This window comes from Vidua chalybeata, chromosome 3 (assembly GCF_026979565.1).
Source record: "Vidua chalybeata isolate OUT-0048 chromosome 3, bVidCha1 merged haplotype, whole genome shotgun sequence".
NCBI lineage: Eukaryota > Metazoa > Chordata > Aves > Passeriformes > Viduidae > Vidua > Vidua chalybeata.
The window spans coordinates 22,452,184-22,469,430 of NC_071532.1; the positions used below are offsets into that span (position 1 = coordinate 22,452,184).

A 17,247-nucleotide genomic window follows, 5' to 3' on the forward strand; every position below is an offset into this window, starting at 1 on the left:
AAGTTTGAATTTCTAGGCCTTCCCTAGGAAAACTAGCAAATCAAATGACAAGAAGAAATGATGAGGAAATGTGTATGACTATGGAATCATAGAAATTTTGGTTAGAAGGGACCTCTAGAGGTCATCTAGTCCGACTTCCCACTTGAAGCAGGATTATCATCAGCAGTGCTTTACTGGGGCTCTATTTCAGAGTATATGATCTGTGTGTTTCTTTAACCTCATTTTCTCTCTTCTTTTTTCCCCTCTCCAACATTTGTATGGAACATCCTTTTCAAAAGCTTTAGTTGCATGTAATATCTTCCTCTTTACTCAACTCACACGATTAGACCAAACATTTTCCATGCAAATATTTGCGTAAAGTGGCCAATCCCTAAACTCTTTAAAGCTTTTCTGCCCTACATAAAAGGCTTTTTCTGCCCTAAGCAGGGCATCTGCTGAACTGAGGTGCCATGCCCACTGGCTCTGGCAATACAGTCATGCATCAGAGCTGAAACTAGAGGAAAGACAAGAGGATCACAATTCATAAAGTGCAGGTCAACCTACTCCAGCTTCACTTTTCACTGTGTTTTTAGGGAAAGGGAGACACACAACAACAGAAACACTCACATGCCAGTTCTTCTTCTGTGCTGTGCTGAGTTGTTAACTTCCCTGCTTCCTCAGTACAGAAATCCCCATGTTAAAGTACTCATTTAGAGTTACCCAGAAAAGCTGAAGATAGATTTGGATCCTGTTGAAAGCCGCTGTTTTGTAACAAGCCAGAACCAACCCTTTTGGCTTCAAATAAAACCACCCTCCATTCCACTTAAAACAGGTTCAGTAAATGACCTGTGACCAAAAACAAAACCAAGTACTAAAAGCTGGATAAAACTGCCTACCTCACCTCCAAATTAAATGAATCTGACCTGCATACCATGCACAACAAAGCATTCCTAGAGCTCCACAACTCATGAACGTATCAAAAAAAGGCATTTATTAAAAAACAGTCCATTTGAAACCACTCTAATGGTGAGTTTTTCCTGAAGAGGATTCGTCTTCGTTCCCAGGTCATGCCATGCCCATGGAACTACAGCATCTTCCTCATATACCGTGTTGTCTCTCCACAGTGCAGTCAGACTCCAGCATGAAAAACACCTCACCCCATAGCTCTGGGGAGTGCTAAAAGGAAAGCAACTCCCCCAGAAGCAATGGGTCTGCCTCCTCAGGACTGGTCTGTGAGGCAGAAACTCCCCGCAGCAAGCTCCTGGAGTTGACTCTGGGATCCCTCATTGGGGTGGCGCTGGTCCAGAGAGGGCAGAGCTGTCCCTCGGCTGCCCTTCCCCGTGAGCCGAGTCAGGTGGCCCAGCTGCTGCGCTGCCCCCGCTCTCAACACATGTTGTCTACAGATGCCTAAAAGAAAGCTGGGCTGTGCTATGCCTAATTCCCAGGCCTTGCCTCAAGCAGCCAAGGCAGCCACACCACAACACTTTCAAAATAGCAGTCTGGTGTCAGCCTTTGTGCTGAAAAAACACCTTTGCCTGGGACAAAAAGCCTCCAGGGTTCCACCAGCCTCCACCTTTGGGTGTTCCTGGTTCAGCACGGTGCTCCCATCATACTCAGGAAAAGACACAGGATTTGGCTGGCCACTGGTGCAACTGGATCCAGCAGTGTCTTCTCATCTAAAATCTTCTTTTCCTGGAAAAGATACTGCCTTTTTAAAAAGTTTTTTTTCCTTCCCCTGGCTTTGTAAGTAATCATGTTCTTCACTCTCTGCTATCTTGGCACCTTCCAAGCAAAATCCAACACTGAGGAACAGATCTCTTTTTTTCAAATAACAAATGGAAATACATTTTTTGCTGCAGCCTTCCAATCCACACAGGCGACACTGTCAAAATGCTCTGAACTTTTTTTGGAAGCAGCAGATGACTACAGCTGGTTAGCACAATTATAGCCGTTGTGTAATGCTTGGATCCTCTGTCGTTTCATTCATTCTATTCATCAAACTCTGCATCAGGCTGTGGGGGAAGATCTGCCTGATGGTAAATTTACATTTTTTCCTATGTTGCTGTTATTTCTCATAGTTAAAGGGACACTGGCAAGTGACACATCACTTTTTAAATGTCATTTCAGAAGTTGTTTATCCTGTAATCTACAATATCCTCTTAGAAGCCAGAAGAACAGAGAACTTGAGAAAGTTGGCATTTCCTCACTCTTGTATATTGATTTTTTTTTTTTTTTTTTTTTTACTGTGGGCTGGAAGAAGCTCAGACACATTCTACTTACAGTGGTTCACAGTGGACTTAAGGACAGAGGCCACCAATTTTCACAGCGCTCCCAGAGGTACGTAAGTATTATCTGAAAACTATCCCACTTTCACAGACAGGAGGGAAAGAGTCCTGGCAGAAATGGGGTGGGAGCTGTGCCAAGTTTTGTATAGCAGCACCTCTGACCCAACCAGGGAGCTTGGAGAATAAAGAACCTTCCCTAAAAAAAAAAGCTTCCAAAATGACTGTCCACCCTGGACAATGAGCAAGCCCTCCTTGTCCTGCCATCACAGTCACAGCCACCATGGCCCTGCAGAGGAGCAACCAGGATGGCCCCTGTCCCTGCAGGGTGTCCAAGTCCCACCAACAATGGGAAAAAGGAGTACAAAGCTGACCTCTCTCCCTCATTTTATCCATTATTATAGCAGGCCAAGGTGCTGAATTTTAGTACTTGCATACATAAATTTTTTTAATAGTTTGCAATATGATCCACATTATATCAATATGGGATCAAAATAACAAAATGGGTACTGATGTTGATATAGATTTTTTATTCGATAAAACCTCCATTGTGTTTGAGCTTTCATGTTTATTCTTCAAGCTAGAAAACCAAACTCTGTTGAAAACTTTTTGTTTACCATTCTCAAAATGAAGGGTTCAGGGAAATTTTGCGGACTTTTTTGTCTCTCAAGACTTTTACAGGAAAACTGGAGAACTATATGAAAAAAGTGGATTTCTAAAAGGATTTTTATACTTATATAACAAATGAAGTAGAAAAAAAAATAATAATGGGAAGGCATTGAAGGAAGAAAAAGGGAAGGAATATAGTTTTCAGATGCTGTTCCCTACGTTTCTTCCTCTTTTTGGTCTTCCTATATTAAAAATAAACAAGTAACCAAAAATAAAATAGAAACGTTTGAGCTTTTGTAGCTCCCCTCTGCATGATTTTCATTTATTGTTCCTTTTCTTCCCCTCCATTGTTCAATTCGTAGGACCATATACTTAAATTCATTTGGTCAATTAAATTAGTGAGAACAGCAGAGTTTCATTAGGCTGGGTCAGAACATGAGTGTCAGGGCTCCCACACATCCTGGGAAGGGACAGAAGGACAGTGTCACCCAGCAGCAGCCTCTAAGGGACCCACTAGCCCCAGATGCCCCTGCAGACCCAAGATTCATCTTGTGCCATGTGAAGCAGCCATACCAAGCAGTGACAAGCTGTCGCCAGCAGTGTCCCTGGGTTCCACTGCAATAAAGATTATTTATGCACCATGGCTGCTAAGTGCTACTAAACACAAAAACAAATGACACTATAGTCTCAGACCACTAAATTTGTCTCTCCGCTGTACATAGCCTTTGCTTTCCCTTTGGCTGCCTTCTCACTAGCTGTAAATTGCATAATTCATTCTCCCCGTTGTTTTATAGTTTTGTGGTGAAATTCAGATTTATCATCATTAAATATTGTTATCACTGTTTACACAATGACGCAAACTGTCTGAAATGTGTCTCAGACTCAACACTGACATCTAACCTCAGGAGAAGATGGGACTCTCCAGATCAACACAGACCCAGCCTACAAGCCAAGTAATTGGGATGAAATTGGAGAAAGCTATTGTAATCCAGGACATTGGGAGTGAGGGTCATTACATGTTTAATTCTGCTTCCCCAAAGTGCAATGCACAGCTTGTCAAGAAACAAGCCACTTACGGCTTTTAATATTAGTTAGCAAGGATTATTTTTTTTCCCTTGAAACACATATAAACTGAAGATATTGTACAATAAGATGGGACTGTGTCCAACAGGGGGGCAAAAGACTCATTTCTCCTCTGCTTTCTATCTTTTTCTCAAACTCTGGTAGAATTCCAAACTAGAAACCTTTCCATTTTGCATGGTTATTTCATGGCCTGGGTGCTGGGGATCTGCTCTCTGTGCTCCAGGACCTGCCATCCCCCAGATTCAAAACCTAAGAAAGCCACTGGTGTGGGGCCACATGCTGGTAACCCCCAGGCCAAAGACCACAACACGCTGGGGTGATGGGACACTGGTTTGCAGGGTGAGAGGAACACACTGCTCCCTCTGACATTCACTGCATGTCTTGCTGGACTGGGGTGACCTGCAGGACACTGCATTTAGCCCCACTTAAGTCACAGCACAGATTAGCAGGTCACCAGGAAAGCTGTGAAGTGCTGGGCCGTCAATCTCTCAGGACTGGCCCTGCCTTGGCTGGTTCATAATAATGTCATCATGAAAGATTAAGATGTTGCAGCTCGGCGAAAAGCAGCGATAGTGCAATAAATCCCTCTGCTGGGGCATTTCCTCTGGCTGGTTGTCTGTGCTGCCATTTCAGGCTGCTCTGAAATTAATTTCAACATTCTTGTAGGCACTTATCTCACCAAAGTGAGATTTCCTGGGAATCATCAGGGAAGGAACGAAGACAGAAGAAATACAGCTAAACCCCGGCACTTAAGACCTGAGCCCTCTCTTGTTAATGCTCTTCGTGTAAATCAGGAGGAATTCCACTTTCATCGAGGGAATTATGCCAGTGATATACTGTTAGTGAGAAGAGACTCAGGTGTGAGTCCTTTTAGTTGGGCTTCCTCTATTCATTTTTACAAAAGGAGCTCCTGATTCTGTAGATGGCTGTGCTCAGCTTTTGGGTATCAGAAATCTCGGGGGTAGAGACATGGGATAAGAAGCACAATTGCTGCATCCTTAGATTTTATCCTGTATACTAAAGTTTCAGAATCCAACATTAGTCAATTCAGAGGGAAATTACAGTCAGAGTCACAGGCAAGTACTAGCTCAAAAATGCTTTAAAAACACGTTCTTTGATGCAATTAACTGCAGATTGGATCTCCTTTCTGTTGAGGGAAGTTATTTTTTTCCTCACTTTCCAACAAGTAAAGTTGAGGCCTGAAGTCTAATGCAGCTTAAAAAAAAATGATGGTTTGCTGTATCTAGCAAAAAAAAATTGATGAGGTCTGAATTTGGGGGAAGGAATAGTGCAGGGCAACAGATACAGAACAAAATGCCATGGTGGAGACAGCCATCCCACAGGGCAACAAATAGGGAACAAAATGCCATGGCAGAGGAAGCCATCCCACAGTGAATACAACCAGCTGGGTGTCTGGATGCTTTGTAAAATTTTATTGTGAAATGCACAGATGATGAGCACAGCTGCAAAACATCAGGAGTGTTTATCATGATCTCCCAGAGTGTTCTGGGTGTGTTCCCCTTTGACACTATTTATGTAGGCTTAACCTAAGCCGATTTCAATGGAGACATCAAAATTGTTTCAAGGTGCATCCTATTATACACAGGATAAGCTTGTGGCTCAAGGTTTCTCTCCCCTGTCTTATGTGGTGTTTATCAGCATGCAAAGGACAACTGAATGAAGAAGTAGCTGATAGCATCTGACTAACTGGCTGCTGTTGCTGAAGCAAATAAAAGATGTTTCTGGCACTCACACAAGCATTAAAAAGGGGATTAAGCAGATTTTTGGGATGGAATTCAGGCTGAAAAAAAAGGCTGTAATCCATCCTTCTAAGCCTAAACATTACAACAATCTTAAAGCAAAGGGCCTGACTCTTCCCAGCATTATTTGTTTTACCTGAATTTGCGTCCTTCCCAGTGACATGCTGGTGTGCTGTGAGAATAGCACAGCCAAGAATCAGATTCCTCCCCATGATGTGCTTCACCTGCTTTTGTTCCCAAAGGTTTATCATGACCACCTGCATCCCATAACATACAATAATCCTCTAATTTTTTCAGACAGTTCACAGGCATAAATGTTGTCACAACTGGGGCATAAACCCGTTATACTATAGAGGAGGAGACAATGTAGAAGCCTGTTCCAAATTTCCTCAGATATCTTGCTTAAAAAAAAAAAATTGTGTGGTTTATACTTCCTGATTTTGACAAGCAGTGAAAGCATCAAAACACTCCAAAGGAAGCTGATTTTGTAAGTTCCAGGTCATGGCAGGGAGAGATAGGTAGCAAGAATATTGGGCGAGAATAGGTACAGACAGCTACCTACCCAAAGAGCGGTTTCACAGCAACACTTCAAGAAGTAACTTAGGAAATGTTGTTGTTAGAAAATGAAATTACACAATTATTAACTTTGTTATACTTCAGTAAAATCTCTGGAAGGAAAATAAAAGTAATTATACCACAATATTAATCTTATCAGCAATCCCTCCTCTCCCACACTAAGACCTCGTGACAGATTTACTTAGTCTTCATTAAGCATTTTCAAACAGTTCATTGCTAACAGTGTCTGCTATAACTGTGAAATCCCTGTAGCACTCTCACAGCAGCAGTGCCAGATTTTAAGAGTGAGGGAGTACTGGGACAGACACTGTTTGTAATCTCCAACCCAGGTCTCAAAGCTCTTCAGATTGAGCTGTTTACATTGTATTCAGGCAGATTTTTTTCCCCTCTGAGATTCACAAATTTCTTAACAGAAGTCACAACACCTGGGTTATTTTTTTAGGAGCTAAAGTACAGAGTACAAAAAAAGATTTACTAAAATCTCTTTGTTAGAAAGCTGGGGTTAGAAACTGAAACTTCTAAACGCAGTCTCCTACCTATTCAGCAGAGAAAACAACTTCCTGGACCTATAAAATGAAGCTTCTATCTCATTCTTCCAGGGTTGCCCAGAGAAGGAATTTCAGCTCTTCTGGTCCTGAGAATCGTCTTTTCTGCAGGAAAAAAACATATTCCCTTCAAACCATCTCAGCTCAGGAAGTTGCCATAGGTACGACAGCGTTGGGTTACAGGCCAGCCCTTTGTGAGGCAGGTGCTTTGTGCAAATTCCATTGATGACAATGGACTTCAGGTGAGAGAAATCTTTGCCTCTCCTTGCTGTCAGCTTGCAGTGCTGATCACAGACCAGTAAAGAGCTAAAGGCATTCCCTGGGTTTGTGTCAAAACCTCTTAATAACCAGGCTGTAAAAGTTGCAGTGGAGGAGGCTTGTTTTTTGTAACCTCACTACTAATATTTTATCTTTCTGTCTTTGCAAAGTTGTTTTTACAAAGCCAGGTATTGGCTGGATTCCAGCAGGACTTATCACAAATCAAATTTTGCATTTATTTGTGCTTTTGTTGTTGGAAAGGAGGAGGTTTTATTAATAGCAGTGCTAATGTTCATATCTGGAATTCACTTCTGGATAGAGAAACTCCTGTGCCAGCGTTCAGCCAGGAGTGAACTTTATGGTCATGTTATCAACTCTGAAAACAGGAGATTAAGCAACAGCCACTGAAGTGGTAACAGATTTTTAACTCTATCAGAATCAGCTGCCCACCCCTCTGTATTGTTTCCCTGTTGTATCAATCTCTCATACTTGAAGGTTTCCCCAATGAAAGAGAACCACCGTGTAGCATTATTTGTAAAACAGCTCTGTCATGAAACCTGATAGTGCATGAACCCAACCTGATAATTTATGAACTCACAGCTAAGCAAGAAACAGTTCCCCTGCAGCCCAGAGAAAATATACTGTAACATGTTAAATCTCCTTTTTAAATGTAAAATCATATTGCCATTCAGGTTTGTGGCTTTTTAAAATGTGGTTGTGCTCAGAGAAGTGACTAGAAAAACAGCACACTTTTAATCAATGGATCTGCTGTCTTCTGCAGGAAATTTGAATCAGATATGTTTCATTTACAGACAAAAATAATACCTTGTTTTTGTATTTTCTACTGTGCTGGCAGCATAGAAACTATACAGCCCTGGGAAAAGTAGCCAACTCTCCTCTGGTTCATGCACCATCACCAGCACAGACAATTAATTTTAACCACTGAGTTTTGATTGCCTGTGCAAAGAGATTATGTTGATTTTCATATCTAGGGCTGGATTTACCAAGCTACTGGCTAGAAATACTGGGCCACTTTTTCCAGCAGTAGTCAGGTCCCTCAACTGCAGCTGGAAATGTGACCCTTCATTTTCTCCTTGCTTGCCCATTTTGAGCAGGGACCTCTTCTCAGTGGTGACCACACCACACAACACACAGATTTGGAACTGGCACGTGTCTCTGCACAGGAGGAGGAATAACACCCCTGGACCAGCAGTGTACCCACCCTGGCCTCACTGCCACTAGCTGTGTGAGAAAATGTCATGCCTGGGATCTCAGGTACCCAACAGGGTATGAACCCCTGGCTCACCTCAGCTGCAAAATGAAATATGTCCTCGTGCACCACCAAGACATCTCGCTGGTAGATCATGTAGGTGGCAAATACTGAGTTAAAATATGTCTCCAGCCACCAGCAACTTGCACCTGGCTCACCTCAGCTGCAAAATGAAATATGTCCTCGTGCACCACCAAGACATCTCGCTGGTAGATCATGTAGGTGGCAAATACTGAGTTAAAATATGTCTCCAGCCACCAGCAACTTCACAAAGTGACCACTAGTCCAATTCATTCTGTGTGGACATGGAATCAGTACTAAGCAGAGCTGGGTAACCCTCTCAACCCATGCCATCCCTCCTGCTGACACAGCCTTGCCATCACACCTCGGCTGTGATACATCTGTCACACATCCAGCTATTCTCAGAAGGATTTAGCCAACAGGTGGGCTGAACTGCCAGTGTGTTTCATCTGGTCCTGGCTCATTTTTTTTTACAGTTCCAAAGCAACTCAAAATGAAATTATCCTTTCAAAGCAGTTTCCAGATTAAAAGATCTTCTAGCTGCAAATGAAAGCCACACTGTCACCCAACAAGCCAGCTGTTTGTTTGCAGCACTGGAAATAAGCGTGCTGGAAGACAACAAGAAAGCTTTCAAGTCAGTCTATTGTTGACTGCAAGAGATGATGAAGCTCCAATTGCATCACATTTTCCAGCTAAACCAAAGCAGGAAGCTCCCATCCTGATGGCCTCAGTTACAGGAAGAGCAGTTCTGCATAAAAAATTCACATTTGCCACAAGCAAATACTCTCTACTCATGGTATTTTGCATGGAGAACATGAGTTCTCCATGAGTTGGCTCTGCAAAGCTGAACATTAGCTTTCACCCTTCCAGTGAGGCTGAAGAATGGTGTCAGTGCTTGCCAAACACCTTTGCCAACCAGAAGAGTTTCTTCAATTACTGTGTAAGGTAAATATCTGTGTGGATTCACTCTCATGGACTGTGATTGATCACTAAATTAAGATCCTTTACAAAACATTAAACCTGTAACTGAATTTTCCCTTTCTGATTTCATGCAGAGTTTGACATTAAACACAACTCTCTTAGGTAGCTAACTCCACTTGTCCCTGATATTTCATTATGACAAATAGGGTGTATTTCCATCACTTATCATAAGAGCAACACTGCAGCCAAGCAAGTGTTAGCTTATTTATTGTCAGCCAGGGGATAGATGGTCTTAAGTGCCTCCTTAATCAAAGGGACAATTCTTCAACAAAGTCTCGTCTCACAGATGAAGTGTACATCTTCAGTCTTTGTCCATCACTCTATCAAATTTTGTCAATCAATCACATTGATTGTGGTCATGTGCAAAATGAGTTTGTTCTGGCTGATCCAAATACAGCAACAAAACAATATCAATCTTTAGTTTTCTCTCTTGAGAGCATTGTTGGTGTGATTTTCCTCCATTGATCTGATAGGCCCAGAAGTGACCAGGTGGTCCATCCTCCCTCTTACTGCACGGCCCTTCCTCATGGATCTGCTCTGTTTGCAGGGAGAAGGTGGGCTCAGTGGGGCAATCACACATGAGAAACCTGGACCAGACTAGACTGACAGAGCTGGGTCTGTGAGCTGGGTTCTCCCCCACCTCTCCTCCATCCGCACCCTGCTATCCTGGAACTGGCTTTGAAACAGCAATGGAATTGCATCTTCACACTACAGAATTTTGACCAAACTCAAGGGATACACTTCTCTAGTAAAGGGCTTTCCCAATATTTCCTGCAATAAGGAGCCCACAGGCAGCCCTGGCTGGCCAGGGGAGCTGCATTAGCAGCGCTGCCACCAGCACCCCGATAAGGCCCGACCTGGTGTTGTTTGTACTTCTTAGTCACCTTTATTTGTTTAAGAGGCCAGACAAGGCCAACATTTGTGATGCCTTGTTTATTCTGTGGCTTTCACTGGAGCATATTAAACTCATCATTACTTCATATAAGCCCAAGATAGGCATTTTTTTGCTGGCAAGTGTTGACAGTAAGTAACAGACACACTGCCACAAGGTAACATGTTTATATACTGGTGCGAATGCCTGCTGGATTTTATTCCTGTAAAACTATCACAGATAAAGAAGCTACTATCAGATAAGTGACTATAATAAATGGCCACAATTAGTGCTCTGCTGATGAGACTACTCGGTGGTCTCTCTCTGCTCTGTTTTAGACAAACCCCAGGCCCAGCTTGCTTAGTATAAATGGAGACAAGAACCATGTAAAATAACATCAGCCTCTTTTGATTTCTGGGGGTGTTTTCCAAAAATACCACTGCTAACTGAATTGAAATCTCCTTGTATTTATCTTCAGAGAACATAAAAATGGGAAAATCAAGTCAGAAATAAAATGAAGATGTTCATTTATGTACACAAACAGACATGTACACTGTCTCCTTGCATGTTTCCCTTTCTTTTAGGACTTTGGGTTGCACTGTGGGATTTGGTCCCAGCTGGCATTAGTGCTCATAGCCTTTCTGTTTGATGCCACTGGAAATAACTTTAAGAGTCAGGGGGTTGGAGAGGCACCAACCTGAATCTGCTTGCACCCCACCGGACCCTGCTGCTGCCACACCCAAGTGTGGAGTGAGAGATGCCCAGGACATTTCCATTCTCCAGCAACATGTCCTCTCAGGACATGGGAGGGACCAGGGTCTTCCCTGCTCTCCTCATGCTCCTGGGAGCTCGCTGAACCAGCACAGGCACTGCAGGGGAGGCAGTGCCACCACAGTGCAAATCTGGATGCAGCCATCTCCACCCCTGGGGACAGATGCTGTCTGCTCTCAGACTTGTTTCAAGCCTTGGTAGCAGTCCAGAGGGCCTGATACACCTGAAGAGGTCTGCTTGTGGTCTGTGTATATTTGTGTTCATGCAGCACTTAGTGCCTCTCTAAGTCAGTGGATCAAGTCCCACCATGAGACATTTCTCCAGATGCAATCCTTTCCATTGAACAGCCAAAGTCCTCCACAAAACACCCACTATCACATACAAGATACCAATCCTCTTCTCACCTTTGCCAACAAGAGAATGCAAGAATTGCAATAAAAGAAGCAGTGCCACCCCAGAGCTGCACAGAGCCAAGCCCCAGCCAGAACCAAGGTCCACATCTTTCCTGTACCTCACTGGTAAAAAACACTCACTCCTGAGCCATTCTCAAGGGCTGTAGTAGTGATAAGGAGCTGTTGTATCAGCTTCAGTCCAACCCTAATTCTCTTCCCTCGCCTGTAGATTAAGCTCATGCTGCTTCATGAAGTCTTCTTACAGTCACAGTTCTAAAGACACCTCCGTGGTCATCTCATTGCAGCCAGTTCTCAAAAATTAGAGCCTATAAGTTAGGAACTTTTGATACTTAAAATGCATTTATACTCCTGCACAGTCTCATCATGTATTTACAATTGACTGCTTCTCCATATAGACAGGTATGTGTTTATGTACGTACATGTCCAAACTCCAACACACACATGGATATCTGCATGAATGTGCTGAAAGAGATTTCCCACATACTTTTGCTGTCATTAAAATAATGCTGATAATAGAAAAGCTCAAAGGGATTGCTTGTGAAACACAGACTGTCATCCTCTTGAGTTATTTTTCATCTGTAACTACACATTTTGTTCATGTAGTATCAAAATGGCACCATCCAGCACAGCCTCCTGAGGATGTCTCTGGATCTATCTTCAACCCCCTCCTGAAATGTGGTGACTTCTTCAAAACCAAATAGTGGGAAAGGCTCTTCCATGAAATCATGCTCCTACTGAGTCTTATACTTCTACTGGATTTAATATTTCTTAGTAAGAGATCTTGCATTGAATGGTAGAGGAACCCACAGGCACTGCATCCCAGGAATTAAGTGCTTGTGCACAGTAGGATTTATGGTAGTTCTTTGTATTCCTGTTGCCAGAATATCTCATCAACTCACAAACATTATGCAGGCATCAGTGTGTTTACCTTTTCATGAGCTTAAAGCTGATTTATTTGACCTCTGAAAAGCAGGATAATAGTCCTTGTGGAAAACTCCATGAAGTCCAGATTAAAGGAAGACTGTCGAGTAGTTTAAGCCCCAAATTTGAACTACCTTTGACTATCATAATTTGACTACAGTGTTCACTTAATTCTCTTGAAACCAGTACATGGTTTGTGCCCATCTTTCCAATTTATATATGTGTGTTCCTGTAGATTTTTGCATGCATAAAGCCCTGAGAATTCCCAGTGAAGTGACTCAGGTGAGACAGCACATTACAATAAGTTGCTACAGAGTAAACACTGCTCTAAGACACCACAAAAAACCCACGTGGGGCTTTGTACCTCAAAGGCAATGATTCCTAGTAAATTGGTATTACAATGGTAATAATTTCCTTAGAGAATGCACGGTCTTAGGGCAGAGGAAATAATTTCTCTCCGTGATTTGTCTTTATAGGTTGTTTTGCATTTGTGAGTGGGCTGTGGGCATGAGACAGAAATCTCCTCTGCATTAGCTGTTTATGTTAATTTACAATCTTCACATCAAAAACAAAACAAATGGGGAAAATCAACTGGAAAAATTAATTAATTTTCCCCCATCCTGGCCCAGGCCTGGATTGCATGCCAATAGACATGGAAAGTTAACAGGCCCATTTATTTCCCAGTATCAATTTCACCCGTGACAAATGAGCCACAGTTACTGACATGCGACCCTAAATCTACTTATCTGCAGCACCAAATCTCATTCAAAGTACCCAGAGGTATTTACCAGCCTCCAGGTGCTTAAATAGATCATCTCCAACCACCAATTCCATTGAATGCACTTTTAAAGACTGAGGACTTGGATCCATAAATGAGTGATGTACTGAGGGAAGGGAAGGAGGGTCCCCTGGCAAGTGAAGACACAGGTAGCCAGTTGTGCTAAATGAGCACTTCACACAAAACCCCTCGAGGCTGTCCTGCCTGCTGTGTGCCTCTGTGGAGTACTGTCAAGGTTACAAGCTCACAACAGGAGTTTCATACATGTGTGCCTCATGCCAAGCCCTCCTATTTCCATGGAGAAAGAAGATGACTTCTGTAATCAGAAGAAGACCTCATTCTTAGATGAAATCTTTCCTGAAATTACCTGCACTGTTTAGATCCTAAAAATCTTCCTTCAGTCACAAAAAGAAAATGGTTTGACTTAATCAGGAAAGTGCCTGATATTTCGCACTCACTATTTTACTGGCATTATTAGTCCCCATAATTATATAGGAATTATCAGGTATACTAATCCTTTCAAAAATATCTGGAACTACTGGAAAAGTGGATATTTTTATGGAATCGAGTAGGACAGATATGCAAGATGATGGGGGAGGAGGGGAAGATATTTCCAAGTAATAGAGCAAAAAAGCTTTACTTTTCACTTCTCCTTTCCCTGTTGTGGTCATTCCAGTTTTTAAATCTCGTACATAAGTATTTCTGAGTCAGCATTCTGCAAAGCCATGTTTTTGTAAATTAAACAGCTATCAAATATAGCTCCAGAAATTAAAATAGCTATTGAGTTCCTCTAAAAATGCTTCCTTAAATGACAGTTCAGGAAAACATCATTCACCTTAATGGAGAACCACTGCAATGGAGCAAGAAGCAACTTGGAAGCAGAAGCAGCGAAGACGGGAAGACGGGTTCAAGTTCCCCCTCATATTTTCTTAGGAAGAAAAACTATCTTTTCATAAGTAGCTCACACACAATCCCAGCCAGGTCCACATAGGTTTAGACAGGACTTGGTTCAACCTCTCCCCTCTTCTCTTGTATTTATGTTCAAAAAAAGCCCTAGGAAAAAAGTGTGTTTGGCAAAGGTGTACACATATATATCTTAAGACACAGAGAGAACTGTATTAATGCTGGTGGCTGGGTTGATTTGTGCGTGCAGGGGCTGGGAAAGGATCCCTACACTCATATCTGTTTCCTGACTCTTCACTGTAACTTACTGAAGGTTGCAGCCCTGTTTGAACCCAGAGCTAATTCACAATACACCACAAAATGTAATGATATATTCCATTGCACGGGTACAGTAAAGTCACTGTTTAATACCCTGCCCTAATTTCAGGATTTTAAAAAGGATGGCCAGAGAGGTGAAAAAGAGGTGTCTTTTTCATGCACATGCCAGGTCAACCAGGGGAGGTGAAGTGCCTGTTTCTCAGCACCAGCCTGGGGTAAACTGTTCTGTTGGCTTTGATTCTTGGCCTGGATTTACACCAAGAAGTGTTTCAAGTCAGTCAAATGTCCACACAGATTGCAAATATGACTGGGTTTAAACAATAAAAATGTGTCTACAATATTTGTTTGTGCCCCAGAAACTCCACACATTAAAAAAAAAAAAAAAAAAACACCCAAAAAAAAAAGACAGCCTTTTACAGTCTGGACCTTGGTGGCTGATTTATTCACTTTCCTGTTTTCATCAACATGTTCAAGTTGCTAAAAACCCACCCTGCTAAGCCTAATGTGTCTGGCATTCATCTTCACCCCAGTACCATCTGCAATAACATGCACCAGATTCCTGATCTACAACTGTAATACCTCTCCAGGAGTATCTGCTAGTAAAAAAATAATATAAAACAAAAAGAAAAGGAAAGGATGAGGAGGATGAGCCTGCCTCCAGCTTGGGACAATTCCTTGGTCCTATTTTCCTTGATAATCACAGTAAGCTGTTGTACTTTCATTTTCTTTTGGGGAGGGTGAAGGGGTTTCTGTTTTAATGAGCTCATAACCTGGCAAATTACAGGCAAATGCCAGGTTTTTCCAGTTCCTGTGGGAAGTATCTGTTCTTTTTATTTCTGCAATAGTGAAATTAAGCTGTGAGAATTGGGCAAACAGATAGAAAAGTGTTCTATGATCACTTGCCCCAGTGAAGTTCTTATGTTCAGTGATATTTCCTTTCTACAGCTTCTTCTCCATTCCAGTCCTGGTGGAAGTACCATTTTGCTGGCAGTAACAGGAGGGAAAAGGGCAATTTTGGTTTGTATGCCTGTGAATGAGCAGCTGAAGTACCATTCACCCTATAACATTCACACTCAAAAATCTTCTTAGAGCTTTCTTAAGAGGACCAAAACCCTGACCCAGAGTCATGTCTTCCAGAGGAACTGCTGCAGGCTGCCAAGGAGGGGGGTAGAAAAGCAGGGTGAGTTATTAAACAACCCCTCCCTTATACTATCCTGCCTCTAATAACTTCTAAGCCTTCCCATGCCTGATGTGTTCACATCCTTGGTGTCCTTGAGTGAATTTCTGACATAAATTTCTTGTCTCCTCTTGAGTTTCGTTATCTTCTAGCATCCTTGGAAAGGCTTCCCCTTTTTCTGGCCTTCGCCCTGGTTCCTTTTAGTTCCATTTGAAGGCCCCTTGGTTGTGCACAGAAATGTGTGTCTGTCTCTGTCCTTTCTCATTCCTGTACCTGAGTGGTAGCACTGAAGTGTAGCTTTAGTCAGGCTCAGATGATCTTCAAGCCTTCCCAGAGGCACAAATCACAAGGGAGAGGATGGCAGCTGCACCATGGGAGACAAGTGAACCCTGTTTGTGTGCCCCACAGGCTGTGAGCTCACAGCTGGCTGTAGAATCACTTCTAAGTAAGAAAATTGCAGGCATTTGGCCTCATGCACAGATATCCTGCAAACAGAAGAAGGAACTGCAATCTCTGAAAGTATTATGCTGCGAGTAGTTCTGTATGCAGGTCCATTAGCAACAAACATGTTGAAGGAAGTTATTATTGTGGTAATTTTATTGACAGAGCTGGAAAATCCCTTTGTATCACTTCTCTCATTCTCTTCACTTTTTGCTTTGTTCTGCATACACACAGAAGTACCTCTCCTAATTTGGGCTCTCCAGGCTAAGGCAAGCAATATAAGAACTGCAATGACTAAAACAGTGCAAAAGAGTTGACAACCAAAAAATCCCTCAGGAGCAATTACTTTCATACCTTTACTAAAAAAAAAAAAAAAGGCAAGCATTCTTGGAAGGAAAGGTGTGAAAAAATATTTAATAGGTGACAGGAGAGCTTCAGTTGTAAAATATCAAGAGCTCATCTCAGTGGAGCTTGCTGACATCTTAAGGGACATTATTGCATGGGAAAGAAAGAGTGGGAATCCATTTTAGCCAAATTTGAAAGGGAGCATCAGTACCATTTACTCTCATTTCTGACTTTATCATCATGAAAGCTACCTGCTGAGATGTGGTTAGATTCCCTTTGGGACATTTGTAGCAAATATGAGTCTAAATATAGGTGGTGATTGGGATATTCAGTGCCTTGGCATATACCCGGGAGTGTGTGTTGCAGCAGAGGTTTTGGCCACACCGAAAAGCTGACAAAGTCCAGGACCAAAGAATCACATTTTTTAGGTGGAGAGTTCCTTACTGTTCCTCTAACAGTATAGGAGTAGACTGGAACTAGATAGGTAGAAAACTGCTCTACAAAATCAAAGATACTGATTTGGAATAGAAGCATTTCACACAGAAAGTGCCAGGGGCATCTGGTAAACAGCCTGAAACTGGATAGCTGAACTTGGACTGGAACACTTGGGGATAAAGTTGGTGACAATGAGTTTTTTAACAGAATTGAGAACAATTTGGATTTTTGAGCATTATGAGATCTGATGAAAAGCACCAGGAGGGAGCCGAGTGTACAATTATTGTTATTATTAAAAGCAATATTACAATACTGATATTATGAACAAATCAGCAGATGGCAAATGCTTTTCAGTGAAGGCAAAGGCAAAGTAATGTGTCTGGTAGCAAGGAGGGAAGCTAATGATTATGTGCTAAATGAAACAGCCATTCAGCATGCTGGTCAGGAAAAAACATTTGGGAGTCATTGTGGAAAAAACATGGAAGCCATTAGCGTGGTTCAGAATAGCAG

At 42.3% G+C, this 17,247-nt stretch overlaps 1 long non-coding RNA gene across 2 annotated transcripts; it reads right to left on the reverse strand.

The window, feature by feature from the left end:
* Positions 1 to 944: 944 nt before the first annotated feature.
* On the reverse strand, positions 945 to 15,877 carry LOC128785699 (uncharacterized). Of its 2 annotated transcripts, XR_008429995.1 has the most exons (3): positions 15,790 to 15,877; positions 6,826 to 6,939; positions 945 to 1,671 (listed from the first exon to the last, which is right to left on the reverse strand). It is a non-coding gene; the product is annotated as an uncharacterized LOC128785699 (long non-coding RNA). The 2 variants fall into 2 exon arrangements; XR_008429994.1 differs by lacking the exon at positions 15,790 to 15,877 and having other exon boundaries at positions 6,826 to 7,005.
* Positions 15,878 to 17,247: the final 1,370 nt, after the last annotated feature.